Genomic DNA, 18,145 nt, shown 5'->3' with positions numbered 1-18,145 from the left:
GGCTTCGGATCAGCGCGCATCGGCCCGTTGCGGCTCACTTGGGGAGTGAACCATCGGACGGAAGACCTTCCTCTCTGTCTCTCCTCCTCTGTGTATATCTGGCTGTAATAAAATGAATAAATCTTTAAAAAAAAAAAAAGAAAGATAATGTTATATATTAGAACTTCATAATTTGTAATTTCATTTTGAGTAATCTAGTCACTTTTCTTTGCCTTTAAAATCTGTATTACATGTCACATATCAATAAGGTTGACAGTTTTGGTAAAAACATTGTCCAGAGCAGTTATATCCTTGGTGGAATTTTGTTTGAAAAACAGAAATGTCTAAGAAATAGCAGCTTGAACTTTTGGCGTGCGTAGCTTTCTGTTTGAGTTACTCTTGACATGTAGTTATCTGTCATGATAATTCACATTATTAAAGTTATAATTAGATTATAAAATTTAATTTCTACTTTATTTGTGTTTAGACCATAGATGCTTTGCTATATTAAATTGGACCAGTTACCTTCAGTGGCATCTTTAGTAAAAGTTCGAACAATCCTGATGCTTTGATTCTGACTCATGTGGGCAGTACCAGAATCGGTTTTGTTAGAAAGGCCTGCTCTGAGTGGGAACAAAGGAGAGCATTATCTGTGTCTTCCCCTCCAGCTCGTGACAGGATGAGGCACTTCCTGAAATACTTACTGCCTGGTTACCAGACAAATGTCTGTGTGTGTGCTTCCACAGTAACTCCTTCCCAATTAGGACCAGTAAAAGTACAGCCAAAGGTCACCTTCAGTGCAGTGTTCCTTTCTAGCCTCCTGCGTGCTGTGGGTCTCCTAGGAAGGGCTTGAACCCCTGTGCTGATGGTGCAGAACAGCCTCGAGTTTGTCCTTCCCCTACCACTTGTGAAGTGGCAATATTTAACGTGAATACATATTTGAATTTTGAAAAAATTATATGTAAAACTTTATTGAATCGAGTTTGCAAAATTGAAAAGAGTATCTTGTTGTACATGAAGGATTTTTGAGACCACTGAGTAGTGCTAGCATCGAGGAGTCTAATACCAGTGCTGTCCTGATTGAGGACAGTCTGAATGCTGAGCTTGCTCGTGTTGTTGCTGCCCGAAACAGTGGAAGCTTAACAACTTTAGCAACACGAAAGCACTGTCGCCTACATAAATTCCATGAGCAAGGCGTGCCTATGGCCGAGTAGCCTGTTGATGGAATCCTACATTTGATTTCACTGTGGACTTCCTACATGGCACTTGGAGTATTAGCAAGGTCATTTTTGGAGAGGGTTTCTATTTTTTTAAAAATAGAAAACATGTGTATGTTTAGAGGAGCAAGATGACAAAATTGACAAGTCTAATGTAACTGAAAAGCAATTTCCTTTTTTCCTTATTTTTTTGGATAATGTTTTCATATCCATAGTGTTTGTTACAGTAAGGCTTCCATAGTAATGGTTTTCAAACAAAGGTGGTGCTGGACCCTAAGTAAATTAATGTTTTCCTTGTTAAAATAATTGGGGTGGTGTTTGGCATTTAATAGGTGAGGATCAGGCATCGTAGGCTTCATACATTGCAGAGGACAGTCCCAGACTACATACAGATTGGCCAGAGTACTGTATCATGTGTGTGTGTGGGCGGGGGTTACTTACTTGAGAGATTTGGGAGGAAGACTGAAGTGATCCTGCTGAGTCAGACTGAAGCCAGGAGCAGGAAACACAGTGTGAGTGTGCTGTGTGAATAGCAGGGGCCCCATTGTTTGGAACACAGTTTTCTCCATGTCGGCATGTACATTAACAGGAAATGAAGCTGAGGATTAAACCTTGACACTCAGAGATGGGATACAGTGGTCGCATACTGGCATTCTATCTGCTAGACCAAGTGCATTCCTACCATGTATCCTTTCCAGGTCTGCTTATGACGATTTCCTCTTGAAAATGAATCAGTAGGGCCCGGAACAGCAGCCTAGTGGCTATAGTCCTTGCCTTGCATGTGCCAGGATGCCATATGGGCACTAGTTCTAATCCCAGCAGCCTGGCTTCCCATCCAGCTCCCTGCTTGTGGCCTGGGAAAGTAGTCAAGCACGGCCCAAAGCCTTGGGACCCGGCACCCATGTGGGAGACCCAGAAGAGGTTCCAGGTTCCTGGCTCCTGGCTTCAGATTGGCTGAAGGAAGTTCTTCCTCTCTGTACATCTGAGTTTCCAATATCCAATACCCCAGCACTCATTTATCCCAGCACTCATTGTGGTACCTCGCCTCTCATTTCCCTGTGCTTTTTATAGAGAATGACTTGCACTTTTTCTTTTCAAACATTAAAAAATTATCCATTATATAAAAATGTAGACAAATAACTGTTTTATTCTTCTTTAGTAATTATGGCTAATCATTTACATAATTGAATAAGTATTTCATGTAAATTATTTTCAATTTTTTATGAATATTTGGAGAATTCATTCTAAAATTTGGTATATAGTCTTTTTATTTGTAAGTTTCATTTCAGGATGGTACAGGGATTAAAAGGGGCATTGATCTGATCGGATTCAGAATCTTTGTTCCAGGAACTGGTGTTGCGGTGTAACAGGTTCCTTTCCCTGCTGCTCCACTTCCAACCAAGCTCCCTAACGCTTGGAGAAAGTGATGTAAGGTTGCCTAAGTACCTGGCCCTCTGTGTCCGTAGGTGAGAGCAGAAAAAGCTTCTGGCTTTGGCCTGGCTTACCCCTGGCCACTGTAGAAGATGAATCTCTCTCTTCTCTGTTTTTTTCCAATTCAGACTTTAAAATACATAAATAAATCTTATTACTTTCTTTAAGAATATTTGTTACAAATGTAGACTTGTGGGCCCGGCGTGGTAGCCTAGCAGCTAAAGTCCTAGCCTTGAACACGCCAGGATCCCAGATGGGTGTCAGTTCTAATCCCCAGGGCCCTGCTTCCCATCCAGCTCCCTGCTTGTGGCCTGGGAAAGCAGTCAAGGACAGCCCAAAGCCTTGGGACCCTGCACCCGTGTGGGAGACCAGAAGAAGCTCCAGGCTCGTGGCTTCAGACAGGCACAGCTCTGGCTGTTGTGGCCGCTTGGGGAGTGAATCATCTGATGGAAGATCTTCCTCTCTGTGTCTCCTCGCTATTATTCCCAACCAAAAAACAAAACAAAACCAAAACAAAAAGAAATGTAGACTTGTTTCTAAAGCTAAGTCCACTTGTGTGCCTGGAAGGTACTCTTAGAGCAGATTGGCACTCCTTAAATGGATGAGAGAAATCCTGAAGAGTACATGTTGAACCCAGTATCGGCTCTGCGTACACACTCTTCCAGTAAGGAAAATGGGCACTTACTCTAATTTCATTAGTATTATGTAAGTAGAAACCATTTGCTTATGAAGTTGTGTTTAAAGATAAGAATTTGTTTTCTTAAAATTAGCCATCTTGACGTGTTTCATATAAAACTTAAGAAATAGTCAATATTAACTAATCAGTTTTTTGGGGGGAATTCTGATATTGTTAATTGATGTGATAATTGACAACCTTTTTGAACAATTTTATATCCCAGAATATTTCCTTGCTTGATTTTGGCATGCTATTGGTTTATTAAGAGCAACCTAATTATTAAATATTCCAGTTATAGCATGAAACCCTGGTATTGATGACAGTTTTAACAAATGTATGCATTAATGTATGAATTTTTTGATTTTTTCATCTTCAAAGTGATAATGCTTTTCATGCGTTGAGGAAAGCTTTAGAGCTCGATGTGTCAGTCACAGCAGGCAGGGCTGAACCAGGAGCTCAACCCAGGTGTCTTCTGTGTGGGAGGAACTCAAGTCCAAGGTCGTGAGCCATCACCGGCTGCCTTGCAGGGTGTGTGCTCAGGGAGCTGGAATCCAGAGTAGACAGGACACAGGCACGGAGTGTGTCCAGAGGCTCTCTCTTTAAACCCCTCATAGGCAGTTTTCTTGTAGATATTCGAAGTCTTGTTTTGTAGCGTTCAATGCTCCTACTACAAGTCCATTGCCACTTTTTTTCCCCTCTTTGCTTTTATTTTTTCTACCATTTTTAAAATTTTTTTCATTTTAGAAGCGTTTAGGATCTTTCATTTCTGAAATTTCATGATGATGTATCTTGGAATTAGTTTCATTTGCTAATTATGCTGAATCTTTAGAAAACTTTTTCGTTTGAGAGTCAATGTCTTTCAGTTTGGGAATGTTCCCCTTAGTTGCTCTTCCCCTGTTCTCTGCAGCCTGCTAGCTGCACATTCCCCGCCTGGGCAGAAGTAGAGTAGGTCAGTGCCTGGCTGCGGGCAGAATGGTTTGCTGCTCTTCAGTGTCTTTAATGGTATTTTCTGCTATAAGTACTTGGCTTTGACAAGTTATTTTTCTGTCTTCCAAAAATTGGTGATTTCTTTCCTACCCTTGTTGCCACTCCCACTTTTTTGTGTATGTTTTTGAAGTAAAAGTTAACTTTCATTCTAGTGGAGTTGTGGGAAGGAAAAGGGATGAGGCTGGGAAGCTAGTCTGTGTTTGTTGAGCCAGCTGTTCTGTGTTCTGTCCAGTCTTGCCCCCTTTCCCTGGCTTCTCATCCGGCCAGGTTCAGGCCTTGAAAGCTTTCCCTGAGTCTGGAATCATCTCACTTCACCCACTATATAGATCTGTTGGAGCATTTTTTATATATCATGTTATAACAATTATATCTTTATTGCTTATAATTAGAATAGGATTTTGTCTTTTTTTTTTACCAGCATTCTTGTGGAAGATATTATAGTTCTTAAATGAATTAAAACAAGAAAATACATAAATGAGATAATAGGTAGCAACAGTGCAGTTTAGTCAGGAAGCCTGAAATTATTTCTTATTTAATCTTTCCTCAGTTGTGTATGATAAATAAAATGTAATAAAATTTATTTATTTTAGTAAAAGGTTAGTACTGTTTGACACTTGGATAATTATGACAAATGACTAGAATGAAGCTTGGTTTCCAAGTAGAGCTGAGAATTTCAGAGAAAAGGAGCATCAGGGTTTGAGTGTGCCTCCTGGAGTTCATGTTCTAGAAAGTGAGTCCCCAGTGCCACAGTGTTAGGAGATGGGCTTTATTTAACAGGGGGTGCTAGGTTATGGAGGCTGCCACCCTCATGGATGAGTGTGATTTCACATTTAATGTCCATTTCTGCTTTAACAATAGACCCTATATTTCTAAGGTATGGTCACTTTTACGCTTAGCTTTTCTTGTTAGAAATGTTCTTAGAACTCTGTAGAATTACCGTTTGGATATTGCAGTTTGTGCTAATTAGTCATACATGATTTTATAACATTCGGGTGATTAAAATGGTAAATTTTATGTCAAAAACCAGTAACCAGGGTTTTTTTTTCCTGTGTCCTAATTTTGCTGCATAAAGGAACATGGTTGACATTCTTTTCTTTGTAGCACTACATTTTCACTGAAATTCAACATTGATAACATTTTCAAGAGAAATTTTAGGTTCAAATTTAGGCATGGCTTTGTTTTTTTCTCAATCACTGTTTTCCCCCATCTTGAGATCATGCACTTGATTTAGACTTAAAGTTTTCTTGAGTGTGTCAAGGTCACACTCCATTTTTCCCTCTTGCATTCATCTCTTTTTCTCGTCGTTATTCTGTATACTCTATTTCCTGTTATTAGTTTACAGTGAAGCAAGTATATACAAAAACTTTATAGAAAGCTCAAATCAAGTTCAGGAAGGCATTAATGGAGAATGAAAGTATAATTATGTTATTGTATAAACTTTTAAAATGTTGTCTAAAGGAAGGTAGAACTGCTTAACAGATGTGATTACTTCATTGTTTCAAATTTATGCCAATCAGAGTTGATAGGATTTGATCACACTGTAGTAGATTTATGAGATAAATTACAATATTGCATGACATACTTCAGATAGGAAACATCAGTATAAGTTGGATATGATTTCTTGTCTAAGATAACAAGCCAGTAATTCTTTAAATCAGATGGTTGCTTCTTTGAGAGAATATTTATCAGGGTTTATGAAAATTAACGGTATCTTTGATGTTTTCTTCGTGGTGACAAAAACACATTAAGCTCATTAAACTTCTATTTTTCTTTTTTTTTGCATACAGTAAATGCGAGGCATCTTGTTTATGTTGAAAAGCAGCTTACCCATCTTGAGTATAGATGGCCTATCACATTTTCCAGGGCCTATAAAGAAATGGGGTTGAGCTTAAATTTGAATGCAAATTTGATATACGTAATGAAATAAACTTGTCTTAATGGTGTTGAATTTTTTTCAAAATAGTATTTTGTTAGCCACACTTTTTTTAAACAAATGGATGTTTAATATTTCATAGCAAAACAAATAGAAAAGAATATACTAATAATAAAGTGACAGTTTCTCCCAGAGAAGTCAGAGCCGAGGAATTACAGGTCAGGCTCTCAAGCTTGTTCTCAGAACAAATGATTGAATTGTTTGTTTAAAAGCCCTTTGCTCAGAATGTTTTCTATATTTATCTAGAATTTTTACATATGTAGAATTTTACCCTCAGTTCACTTTTGAAATTAAGCAAAAAATAGAGTCTTTTGAGAACCTCACTTGTACTTGTTAATAAATCAAGTAGTGTATGATCAAAATTTTAATTTCTTATACTAAAATTTTTAATATTGACAGTATTGGAGCTAGGTAAACTAGGTCTCACTTATTTCTTTTTTTAAAAGATTTATGTATTTATTTATGTGAAAATTTGAGGGAGAAAGATCTTCCATCCACTAATTCACTGTGTTTGCCCTATCCAGAGCAGTGTAGACGAATCCCATCTAGGTCTGGGAATTTATGCAAAGGAGATGCAATTAACATAGGTGTCTGTACCCCAGTGTTTACAGCAGCCTAGTCCACACCAGCCAAGATATGGAATCAACCCAAATGCCCATCAGCTGGTGACTGGGTAGAAAAGATGTGGTGTGACATGGTGACCTACTACTCAGCCACACCAAAGAGAAGTTCTGTCTTTCCCAACAAAATGGATGCAGTTAGAGATCAGTATGCTTAGAGAAATAAGCCATCCCCCCAAACAAGTATATCTGTTCTCTGATTGGTGCTAACTAAAATTTGAGTACAAAAAAATGTAGTGAATGTGAGTGAAATTGACATGGTGGGATATGATTATTGTTTCTAGACCTTGTCTACACTTCTGTGGGACAGGAGTCTGTGTGTACCTCCTTTTAAATTATTTATTTAGTGGGAGATTAAGCTTGTGAATATAAGCTGAACGTATGTCATCACAAAACCTAGATATAAGAAAGGGAGAGTGAGGGAGGAAGAGTAGGAAGTATTATATTCTTGAAACTGCTATATGAAAAACATGACATTTGCCTTTATTTAAATAAAAAAAGTTTTCTGCCTCCCAGTATATTAAACATAAAATCTCAATTTTTGTATTTGTTTCACTAATATTCATTTAAAAGTATGTTTGTGATATTTTTACACTTACCTTTTAACCTGTGAGAGGCCATGAACCAACATGTATGGCAGTTCTGTGCAAAAATAAGACTTGGTTTTTCTTCAGAGGGACAACATGAGTACTACCTAGGTGATTATACAACTAGTTGATAACAGTGAGAGACTGATTCCTGAAAAGTCCGCACTCTTAACTTTGTGAACATTTTAGAATTTTGTTAGAGATTATTTTAAATTGTTATCTAATTTGTATTCTTCAGCTTTGAATTTACATTATTTTTACTCATCTACCTTGTTTTAAAGCGTTTTATATTTTGGAAGAAGTTGCATATTTTGTGAAAGTCATATAACTAAAATATATTTGAACATACATACTTAAAATTTAGATTGTGGCGCACTCTCAAACCATTACAGAAAAATCTGTGAAATTCTTTGTATATACTGCATATCAGTCTGTTAATGTCATTAATCCTTTCAAGGGAAGTATTTCTTCTTGAAATAAAAGATTAAGTGAATTTCTTAGTCTGGATCGTTTCTTAGGTGGTTTTGAAAGCTGAGGGTGTTTATCAGTGTGTGGCAAACAAATGTTGTTCTAACAATGTAGTACGCACTGTACCCAAAGTGATCTGATGCAATCATAGATGCTGAGTTAATGAGACAAGACTAGTTCACGTCAAAAATGGATCTAGGATGTGGTTCTGCCTTCTGTGCATTTTTCTACATAATTAATAGAGATACCTTTTAACTTCATTGTCAGACTTTATTGGGGGGGTTATGTTTTTGATATTTACACTATTCCTAAAGTAATTCAGCAGTTTGTAATTATTTCACAAATCCATTTGGAGTAGTTGCTAACATATTTTAAATGAGGTGTCTTGTCTTTTACGAATAGATTCCTGTTTCAACGTTTCTACCCGTTTTTAAGAGGCAGGACTGAATATTTTCCGTACTGTTTGGGACAGTGTAGGCGAATGCAGTCAGTGATTCGGCTGTGTGAGATGGTGACACTGGAGGTTTGAAGTCCCTCTCACCCTGTGTGCTTCGATTCCCTTTGGCATTTGTCCCCAGTCTCCGCACTTGGTCCTCATCCATCCAGGAGAGAAGCACGCTGCTTGGCTCTGTTTCCTTTTGCTTGTCAGTTGGTTCTATGAGCACCTTTGCTGTCCGCTGCATTCACTCACTTTGAGCCCTTCACTTCTGCATCTGAACTGCACATCTCGATTGAAAAATTTGTCTTTACATATGGTCAGATAAACTCTGTATTTGGAAAAATATTCCTATTGTGTGTTTTATTCCACCAAACCTAGCAGAGTTAAATGCGGTTTGGATGTGTAGAGAAGAATTAATGATTGGAAGATAGAGAGTTGGTAAATTATTTATTCTGGCCCTGAGGAAGCTGAAAAGCTGAGTGAAAGACTAATAAATCATTTGTGGTAGTGCTGGTTGTCACTTCCAATTATTTTAGACGGTTTTGTGATAAACTGCAGCACCTGCTAGATATCTGCACACCCTCCCTTGATGCTGCTGGTGCAGCTTGTTCAGCCGATTATCAAAGGCAAGTTTGTGTAAAGTTTATTTAGGCTGGAAAGGAAATTATTCTTTTTAAGTAAATTTTGTCGATTTTTCTCATTGTTTTAAGTGCTATGAAAGGAATTCTGTGACACAGCGTTGAATCTGAATTATGCATACTGCTTCAGCCAGGAAAGACTGTCTTTATCTTTTGTTAACTTAAATGCTTGAAAAATAAAACACTATGTTTTATTATTCCCAGACTGATTAAAAACTACTTCAGCTGAGATGATTTGTATGCTAAAGATCAAATCACCTTTTCAGGATCATTTAGTGGAGAACTGCTTGGCCAGACTTTTTCTTTATTGTCTGCTTGGATGGCGGAGTTTGGAATTGGGAGCCCTAGGAGATAACAAGTTCCTCTCCACCTTGGTCTTCAAGCTTAGCTGCTGAAGCTCCTGGAAAGGTTTACCAGAATTGGGAAATAGCGCAAGCTACGCTTCTCTGGCTCTGGTGGGCTTCAAACAGGCCCACTTACTCTGCAACTCCTCGGGATATAAATTATGAACAGCATGTATTGTGCGTGTTTTATGTTTAGAATTAGCTCCTTGGTTTCTCTCAGAGTTTGACAGTCATTTGTGTTCAGGCCTAGACCGCGAGGTTTGCCACTGCATGTTCCGACGGACGCGCACACTGAGGTTCCCTGGTTCTCCATACAGACGGCATCACTGCGAGGACAGTTACGACTGTAAACGGCCCTGTGCTATTCAGTTGCATTTCAGTCACTGACTTGCTTCTCCTCATCAAACATTATGAAAGCTCATGTTGTCAGCCCTCTGGGAGCAACCACTACTACTATTACTGTTAGCAACAACAGCTCTGTTTTCAGAGATTAGTATGTGCCACGTAGTATTGTAAGCTTGTCACAAGTGAGAAGTCTTTAATGCAATAACCCAGTTTGAAACATGAGCCTACTTATGTTGTCCTTACTGTTATTCCATATAAGAATCAGAGTGATTTATTTTTTCCGTTTAGAGTCTATGGAATTAGGGAAATGCATGTCTTTATGGTAAATTCCAAGTTTTATGTTGTTTAACAATCAAAGTAATTTAATTGATTACACATTTAATTTTTTTAAAAAGGTTTATTTGTTTGTTTGGAAGTCAGATTTACTGAGGGGGGGGAAGGGAGGGAGACACAGAGGGTCCATCTGCTGGTTCACTTCCCAGACGGCCACCACCACTAAGACTGAGCTAAGCTGAAGCTGGGCGTCAGGAACTTCTAGTCTCCCACGTAGATGTCACGGCCCAAACACTGGGGCCATCTTGTACTATTTTTCCCAGGGTCATTAGTAGAGCCCTGAATTGGATGTGGGGCGGGTGGGACATGATTCTGCATGACTTTATCTGCTCTGCCCGATGCTAGACCATGGGGTTATTTAATAGATTATGTCACTTAAATTTCTGAATAATAAATGATTATTAATATCTCTGTCGTGGTGAAGAAATTGAGTAATAAAGAGGTCAGATTGCTTGGGTGATTCAGTTTGGAGGTGGAAGAGCTGGGCCTTGAATTGAGATCTGACCACTGTGAAGTTCCTGCTATGTGTTAGAGACCCTTGTCCCCAGGGAACTCAGGAAGCAACACAAAGTGGAGAGTGAATGCAGAAGTGCTTGAAGTGAAAGTCAGTAGTTATTTATGGTTGTATTAAGTGCTTTTGTATTATTCAAAATATAAATAACATGTCCCTGGAAACAACTTCAGCTTCATTTTATAATGGCTTAAAAACTTCATACTAGGGTGCCAGACCTGTTGCGTGGTATGTAAAGCCGTTGCCTGTACAGCTGGCATCTTATATGGGCAGCAGTTTGAGTCCCAGTTGCTCCAGTTCCAATCCAGCTCCCTGCTAATGCATGTGGGAAAACAGAGGAGGATGGTCTAAGTGCTTGCACCCATACACCAATGTGGGGAAGCTGGCTGGAGTTCTCAGCTCCTGCCTCCTTGTGACTGAACCAGCTGTGACCATTGAAACCATTTGGTTAGTGAACAAGAGAATGGAAGATCTTTCTCTCTCTCTCTTCTTTTAAAGATTATTTAATTTTTTAATCAGAAAAACAGATATAGAGAGAGGAAGCAAAGATCTTCATCTGCTGGTTTACTCCCCAAATGCTGCAGTGGTTTTAACTGAGCCGATCTGAAGCCAGGGGCCAGGAGCTTCTTTTGGGTCTCCCACGTGGGTGCGGGGTCCTAATTCTTTGGGCCATCCTCTGCTTTCACAGACCATAAGCAGAGAACTGGGTGGGAAGTGGAGCAACTGGGACTAAAACCATTATCAAATTCTTCCTTAAAGTTGTCCCATCCCAACTCAGTGGTTCTTTCAAAAAATGCAAGGGAACTTAATATGTTAGAGCCTTTATATATTTAGAGTATTTAAAATATAAATTAAGTGCTTGCTACTGACTTGATTTTTTATTACCAATTATTAAAGCTTTTCATTAAATAGTATACAATTGGCCAACATAATGATTTTAGAAATTAAAAAGAACATTTTACTGTATCCGTTATAAGAGCGTTAAAGAAACATCAAAGGCATTTGGTGTAACAGTTTAGAAGCAGTTAGGTATGGCTACTGCCTATGTTGGTGTGCCTGTGTTTGCATCCTGGTTCCAATTTCCTGTATGTAATGCATACTTTGTTCCCTGCCACCTGTGTGTGAAACCTGGCTCGCTTTACAGGCTCCCGCCTTTGGCCTGATCCATTTCCTGTTGAGAGAATTTGGGGGTTAAAGGACTTCCCCTGTGATTTGCAATTAAAAATTAAATATAAATGTTTAGGAACTTGCGTAACTCGACCTTACTATATACTATTTTGACTTTTTTTCCTCCACATTGACTCCCTGGTTTTTCAATATCTATCCTGTTTTAAAATTCTTTATTCTTAGGTTCAGGGATTTCCCCTTCCACCCCCCTTCTGAATACCGCCCCCCACCCCCCGTTTTCTTCTGCCTTTAACAACAGTCCAGTCACTCACCAAACGTTACAGGCCCATCATTCCTCCATTTAAGTGTGTCCTGACATTGTAGGCTTAGGAAATTGCATGAAGTCTAGCATTCTAGTGTCAGGACACATTTGAAGTTTCATGGGTATCCATCTTTTATTTAATACTGCAGTGTATTGCCATTTCATGGTATACCTGCCTCCGTTTTCTATGACACAATATCAGTGACTTTACTTTTAAAAAAAAAAAAATCTTTTTATTTGAAAGATAGAATTTCCAGAGAGGAGATAGGGAGAGATTGCGTCCTTTCTTAAATTCTCTGTTCCACTCCCCAAATGGCCACATCACTCAGAGCCATCCTCCACCACCTTAGTAGGGAACTGGATTGGAAGTGGAGTATTCAGGACACAAACGGGCCCATATAGGATGCCAGCACTGTAGGCAAACAGTTACCATGGTAACATTGCCAATACTTAGGCCCTCATAGTTTTTAAAAGTCATGATATTTGATACTATCCAAATGTTATGAAGCTTCTCATGCAGCAGCTGAAAATCAATTCTGCCTTTTCCTAACTTCCATGTGACCACTACCATAATGCTTCTTACCACTTATGTAATCTTACCTTTATTGTCGTAAAGGATAGCAGTAGTTAGCCTGTATTTTTATATTTTTCTAGTACTGAGTTAATGAATGTAAATTTTACATTCAACATATGATCTTGGAATAGCAAAATGGCAGCAGATACATCAATACAGCTTTTCTAATATGAATGAGTTAAACAGGTATGACTTTTTAAATAGAAATGTGGTCATGCTAAGAACTTACTGAAGTTTGTGAAGCGAACAATTCTTGCCAGGTCTAAAGATTTATCTGGTCTTCAACCTCCTAATTAAGAACAGAGACTTATTGGGCCCCGCACGGTAGCCTAGCAGCTGAAGTCCTCGCCTTGCTTGTGTCAGGATCCCATATCGGTGCTGGTTCATGTCCTGGCTGCTCCATTTCCCATCCAGCTCCCTGCTTGTGGCCTGGGAAAGCAGTTGGGGGTGGCCCAAAACCTGGGGACCCTGCACCCATATGGGAGACCTGCAGGAAACTCCTGACTCCCGATCAGCTCAGCTCTGACTGTCATGACCACTTGGGGAGTGAACCATTGTTTGGAAGATAACTTTATCTATCTCTCCTTCTCTCTGTAAATCTGAATTTCCAATAGAAAATAAATAGATATTTTTAAGAAAAAAAAAAAGAATGGAGACTTAATATGTTCAGATTTGTAACAGAAATCTAGTTTGAAGGATGACTCCTACTAAATAAGTGTTTGGTTTAAGGTTTGGCACGTGTGAAAAAATGAATTATTGGATGGGTATAAATAAATGGAGCCTAGGAGATATGAAGTGGAGAATTTTAGAAGTGGTAGATCCTCAGATGTGACTGCAGTAGCTGAAGGGTTCCTCGGAATGTTGGAGACGATGACTCCTTTAAAGTACCTTCTTCAGTCTTTGCTAGTAGGGAGCTGAGGTTTGGAGAGAGAAACAGTTGCACCGAGGCCCTAAGACTGCATTGAACTTAGTGCTGGTTACTGTCGTATTGTTTTGATTAAATACATTTCTGTGAGTAAAAGAATACCTTATGTGGAGGGAGTGCTGAAAATTTTGCCGTGTGTACTTAGGAATAGTATTATTTAAAACAAATATTAAAAATTCACTAGGACTGTCCATGATGCAAAACGATTTTGCATTTCTTAAAAATTTATTCTTTGAAGAACTTAGGTGGTACAGTAATTTCTAAAATGTGACAATGTAGAAGAAGACAAAATAGAAAGGGTTCTAGTTACCTGACTCCTATAAGTGCTTTGGTTACGGTATTGGAAAGATATCTGTGGAAAAGCTTTATGGAAACTTTTCAAGTTGGAGGATTTCAGCTGGAGTGTTTAAAGGGTCACTTAAAAAACCTCTCTAAGAGTATATTAAAATAAAATGTGTCCAAGCTTAAAAAAAAAAGATCTTGGAGTCTGCAGATGATCCTAAAATTGGAGCTAAGGGAAATAATGAAGAACAATGCAATCAGATTCAAAAAGATTTGGATTGTTTAGGTGATTGGGCCAGCAGATGGCAAATGCAGTTCAGTGTAGACAAATGTAAAATAATTATCTTAGGAACAAAGAACCAATCATACAGCACACTGATCAGGAAAAAATTTGTGAGTTATTGTAGGAAAACCATTGAAACAGTTAACCCGGTGCACAGCTGCAGCAAAAAAGGCAAGCAAGAAACCAAATTAGCAGACGGATAGAATATAAAGCAAGAGGCAATACTTATAGTATGTTAAGAAACTTGCTAGACCCCGTCCAAATTACTTAGTCTAGTATTGGTTGCTAGAACCACTTTAGGAAGGGTGAAGTTTTGCTGTGGAAATCAACTAGAAATTGTACCAAATTTAATAAATAATGTTATAGATTTGAATTAGTTATTGTGAACTTTGAATTTGCAAAATTGTATAGATGTGAGCAAGATGCTCAGTCAAAATAATAGCAAGTCAGATCTTTGTGCAAGCAGATATGGATGCTAGTAGAGGGCCTGTGTGCTTCCTGCTGCCCAGGGCCTTACCGAACCCGTTCTAATCTGGAAGGAGACCGCCTGTTGAGGATGAAGCAGCTTGGAGTCTAGCAGTGTGGCCTGAAGCCGTTTTAAAGACCTGCCCGTGGGGAGTTAGAGGGGCAGATAGGAGACCCGAGAGCTGCCAGCGACATGCTCCCTCCCGAGAAGCAGCTCCATAGCTGTGGAGGCAGCCTGCCTTGGCTCCTGGCTAAGTCAGATGCTCCCAACTTGTGTCTGTGTCTAGCTACTCAGCACCTAGAGTATGAATCTTTTCTACCTGGATTAGCTAAAGTATAAATCTGTTATTTAAAACCAGGAGCCTTAACTGGTACAGTGATAATATTTTGTTATTTTAATCTCAGTCATGGCATTATCATTTTGGTTATACGTTGTGTTTGTTCTGTTTGGAGCGACGGTACAAGTAATTTGGTGGGGGGTGGTGGTGGATTAGGAGCAGAAAGCTGAAACAAATTTGTATGTTTCCAAGTTGAAGAGAAATTAGAATAATTTCTGTTAACACGATGACAATCTGTAATTCTCGCACAGAATTGTCCATGTAGTTAGTGTTACTATTAAAAATAGCTTTTGGCGACAGATGTTTGGCCTGGTGGTTAAAATGTTGACTGGAACTCCTGGGTCGCGTGCTAGAGTTCCGGGGTTCAAAGCACTGCTTTCCCTCTGATTGTTTTCTAATAATGTGTACCCACGAGGCAACAGAGGTGGCTTAAGTCCCTGGTTTCCTGCATCCCAACGGGGACACTTGGAATTGAGCTTCTGAGTCATTACAGGATTTTGTAGGGTTAACCATAGATGGGGCTCGCTCTCTGCCTCTGTTTCTCAAATTAGAAAATGCACGGGTGGTGGTGGTGGTGTATTGAAGTCTATACATTGTGTTATACATTGTGTTATACATTGTGTTTGGTCCCTCTAAAATTTTTCTTGTTTCATTATAAGAGGGAACTTCCATCAAGTTGTCAAATTGTTTGAGTTTCTTAGTGTCACAGGAGTAAGAAGTGATAGAATTAGGAATAATGTCCCAAGGTTTCTGGTTCTTCTCTTATTAGTTTTATATTCCTGTTGATTAATGAATTTTTGTGCAGTGACAGTTTTTTTTGTGAATTAGTGATTGTAGAGTGTATTTTAGATTTATGGTAAGTTAATCGGTTCATACCAAGCATATTTTAGCAAATTCATAGAAAAGTGAAATTGAAAGATCAGTTTATTTTGATGTAGGGAATTTTGAAATGCATACTTCTAAGGAGTCTTCAGCAAGTTTCTGAGAAATGTATTATGAAAAATTGTATCAATTTTAATTTTTTGTACTGATGTTTATCTTTTAATTCCACTTTTGCATTCACTTTTCAAAGTCTCCTTATATGAGGAATTTATTTTTATCATACAAGCAGTGTTTTAAACCATTGGTTCTCTCATTTATCATGTGCTGTGTTGACTCATTTTTTGTTATGTTGTTAGTCAAATTTGTAAATGCTTGAAACACAGTGACATGCAGAGTAAAATGGGAAAGAAAGTTTCTTTATTTTGGGAACGGATTTCTAGAAAGCGTTTGAAATAATTGTTTGAGATCCTTTCTTCATTCTTAAAAGCGAAGTGGGGCTGTTGTGTTAAAAGGGTATCCTTGATCCATCGCTTCTTCAGCTGCATGTTGGCAGGACCTGCATCTGTCGTGGCATCTGCGACGTCCTCTTGTCGCCGAATTCAGACCTGACGTCCCTCTCCCTCTGCAGTCCATCCTGTAGATTGACAGGTCGGCTGTGTGAAACTATCATAAGCATTTATACGAACTCGTGGTAACCTTTCACCTTCTTGGAGGTGATTGCTTTGAAAGAATATTTTTTACCTTAAATGAGTTAAGGGCAGTTTAGTTTTTACATCCTTAGCCTTACATTGTTGGGGCAGATGTTTGGCATATGAGTTGGGTGCTTGGAACATCTGTTTTTAGTTTGAGGCCCGGCTGCTCCCATCCAGCTTCCTGCTAATGGGTCTGGAAGGCAGTACATGATGGCTCAGGCTCTTGGGTCTCTGACATACAGAGGGGGTCTGAACTGAGCTCTGAGTTGCTGATTTTGCCTTAGCCCAATCCTGGTTATTAACTGTGATTTAGGGAGTGAGCTAGTAGGTGAAAGAGCTCTCGCTTTCCGTTGCTCTGCCTTTCAAATAAAATGAAAAATTTTTAAAAATTTTAAAATAAAATAATAAACAATAGCTCATGCTGGAGACCCATATTGTGGTGCAGGTTGCTCTGCCTGCCAGACCGGCATCCCATATGGATACCAATTGAAATTGCTCTATTTCACTCCAGCTCCCAGGCAGTGGAAGGTGGCACAAGTGTTTGGGCTCTGCACCTACATGGGAGTCCTACATAGAGTTCCAGACTCCTGGCTTGGGCCTGGCCCAGCTTCCGCCATTGTCACCATTTAGGGAGTGAACCAGGGGCTGGAAGGTCTGTGTTTTTCCTCTCTCTCTGCCTTTCCAAAATAATAATAATAATAATAGGAAATGAAAATCATGAGAAACTGTTTAGGGATTTAAAAAATCCTTCACAACAAAGTAATAATTCCATTCTCCATGAATTTTTTAAATTAGCGTCATATATACAGAGAGATGACTGTAACACAGGGCTGAGATCCTGACTGTGTACTGTAGTTTATACAGTAGAGTGCTGAGTGCTAATCTGCATGTCTGCAAGGTAGCATAACGGTTCTAGGTGAAGAGTCAAAACCTATAAGCCCAACTTTCTCAGCCTTGCAGGAGGAGTGACTTACTTTTCCTGTCTGTAAGCAGACTTCTCTATGGCAGTAGGATGTGCGGTTAGCATTTCTGTTTCCGGCGGTCATGGTGTTGCCCGGCTGCTGCCTGTGTTTTTAGTGGCTCACATGTACTTGCACTCTTGGCCGTTCCGGTCGGTTCCTGATAAAGAGGCAGGACTTTTATTCCTCTTGACTTCCTGCAGTATCCAAAGGGCACAGGGCAGATTCGTGCTGATGGCAGCTTCACATGCTGCTGTTCCGAGGCTGCGTTGTCCCTGTCAGAAAACTTCCCTTAGTTATTGATAGGTTACTTGATGGTAGGATTCTCTGATTTAGCTCTGCTTGCTTTCTGCCCATTTTCCGTCTTCTCTCTTTTCTTAATTCCTATCTCCTTGTCTTTCTCTTTCCCCCCTTCTTTCATTTTTCGTTTGTTAAGTTTGGGTATTGCTCACAGAAAATGAACACATTAGGAAATTCTGTCTGAAAATGCATTTGTCCCTGTATTCCAAAATGTAGGGTTATTATTTACTATTAAGGAGAGATTGTCTATTTTAAAAGCTTTTTAAATATGATGAAAGTATGTGATTATTATACATTACATAATTTAACAATATATTATGTCATTCTTTTTTAATCGTTTTAAAACATCTTACTTTATGCACGTGACAGAATTTGTGAAATCACTCTCCACTGATGACTGTTTGAGCCAGTATAATATCCTAGCGTATCTGGTATTGCATTCAAAATACTTTTTAACTACATTTTATTTATTTATTCACTTGAAAGATAAAATGACCGAGAAAGGGAGAAAGAGTGATTTCGTCTGCTGGTTTATTCCCCACAGGCTCAGAGCAGGTAGGCTTTGGGC

At 39.0% G+C, this 18,145-nt stretch overlaps 1 long non-coding RNA gene across 1 annotated transcript in view; it reads left to right on the top strand.

Annotated features, from left to right (window-relative positions):
* Positions 1 to 17,283, top strand: part of LOC131478343 (uncharacterized) — a 42,917-nt gene extending 25,634 nt beyond the window's left edge. Inside the window, exon 3 of the long non-coding RNA XR_009244417.1 lies at positions 16,830 to 17,283. This is a non-coding gene — a long non-coding RNA (uncharacterized LOC131478343). The remainder of the gene's footprint in view (positions 1 to 16,829) is intronic.
* The last annotated feature ends 862 nt before the right edge of the window (positions 17,284 to 18,145 follow it).

This window comes from Ochotona princeps, chromosome 30, assembly GCF_030435755.1.
Source record: "Ochotona princeps isolate mOchPri1 chromosome 30, mOchPri1.hap1, whole genome shotgun sequence".
NCBI lineage: Eukaryota > Metazoa > Chordata > Mammalia > Lagomorpha > Ochotonidae > Ochotona > Ochotona princeps.
This window is presented reverse-complemented; position numbering and strand designations above follow the sequence as displayed.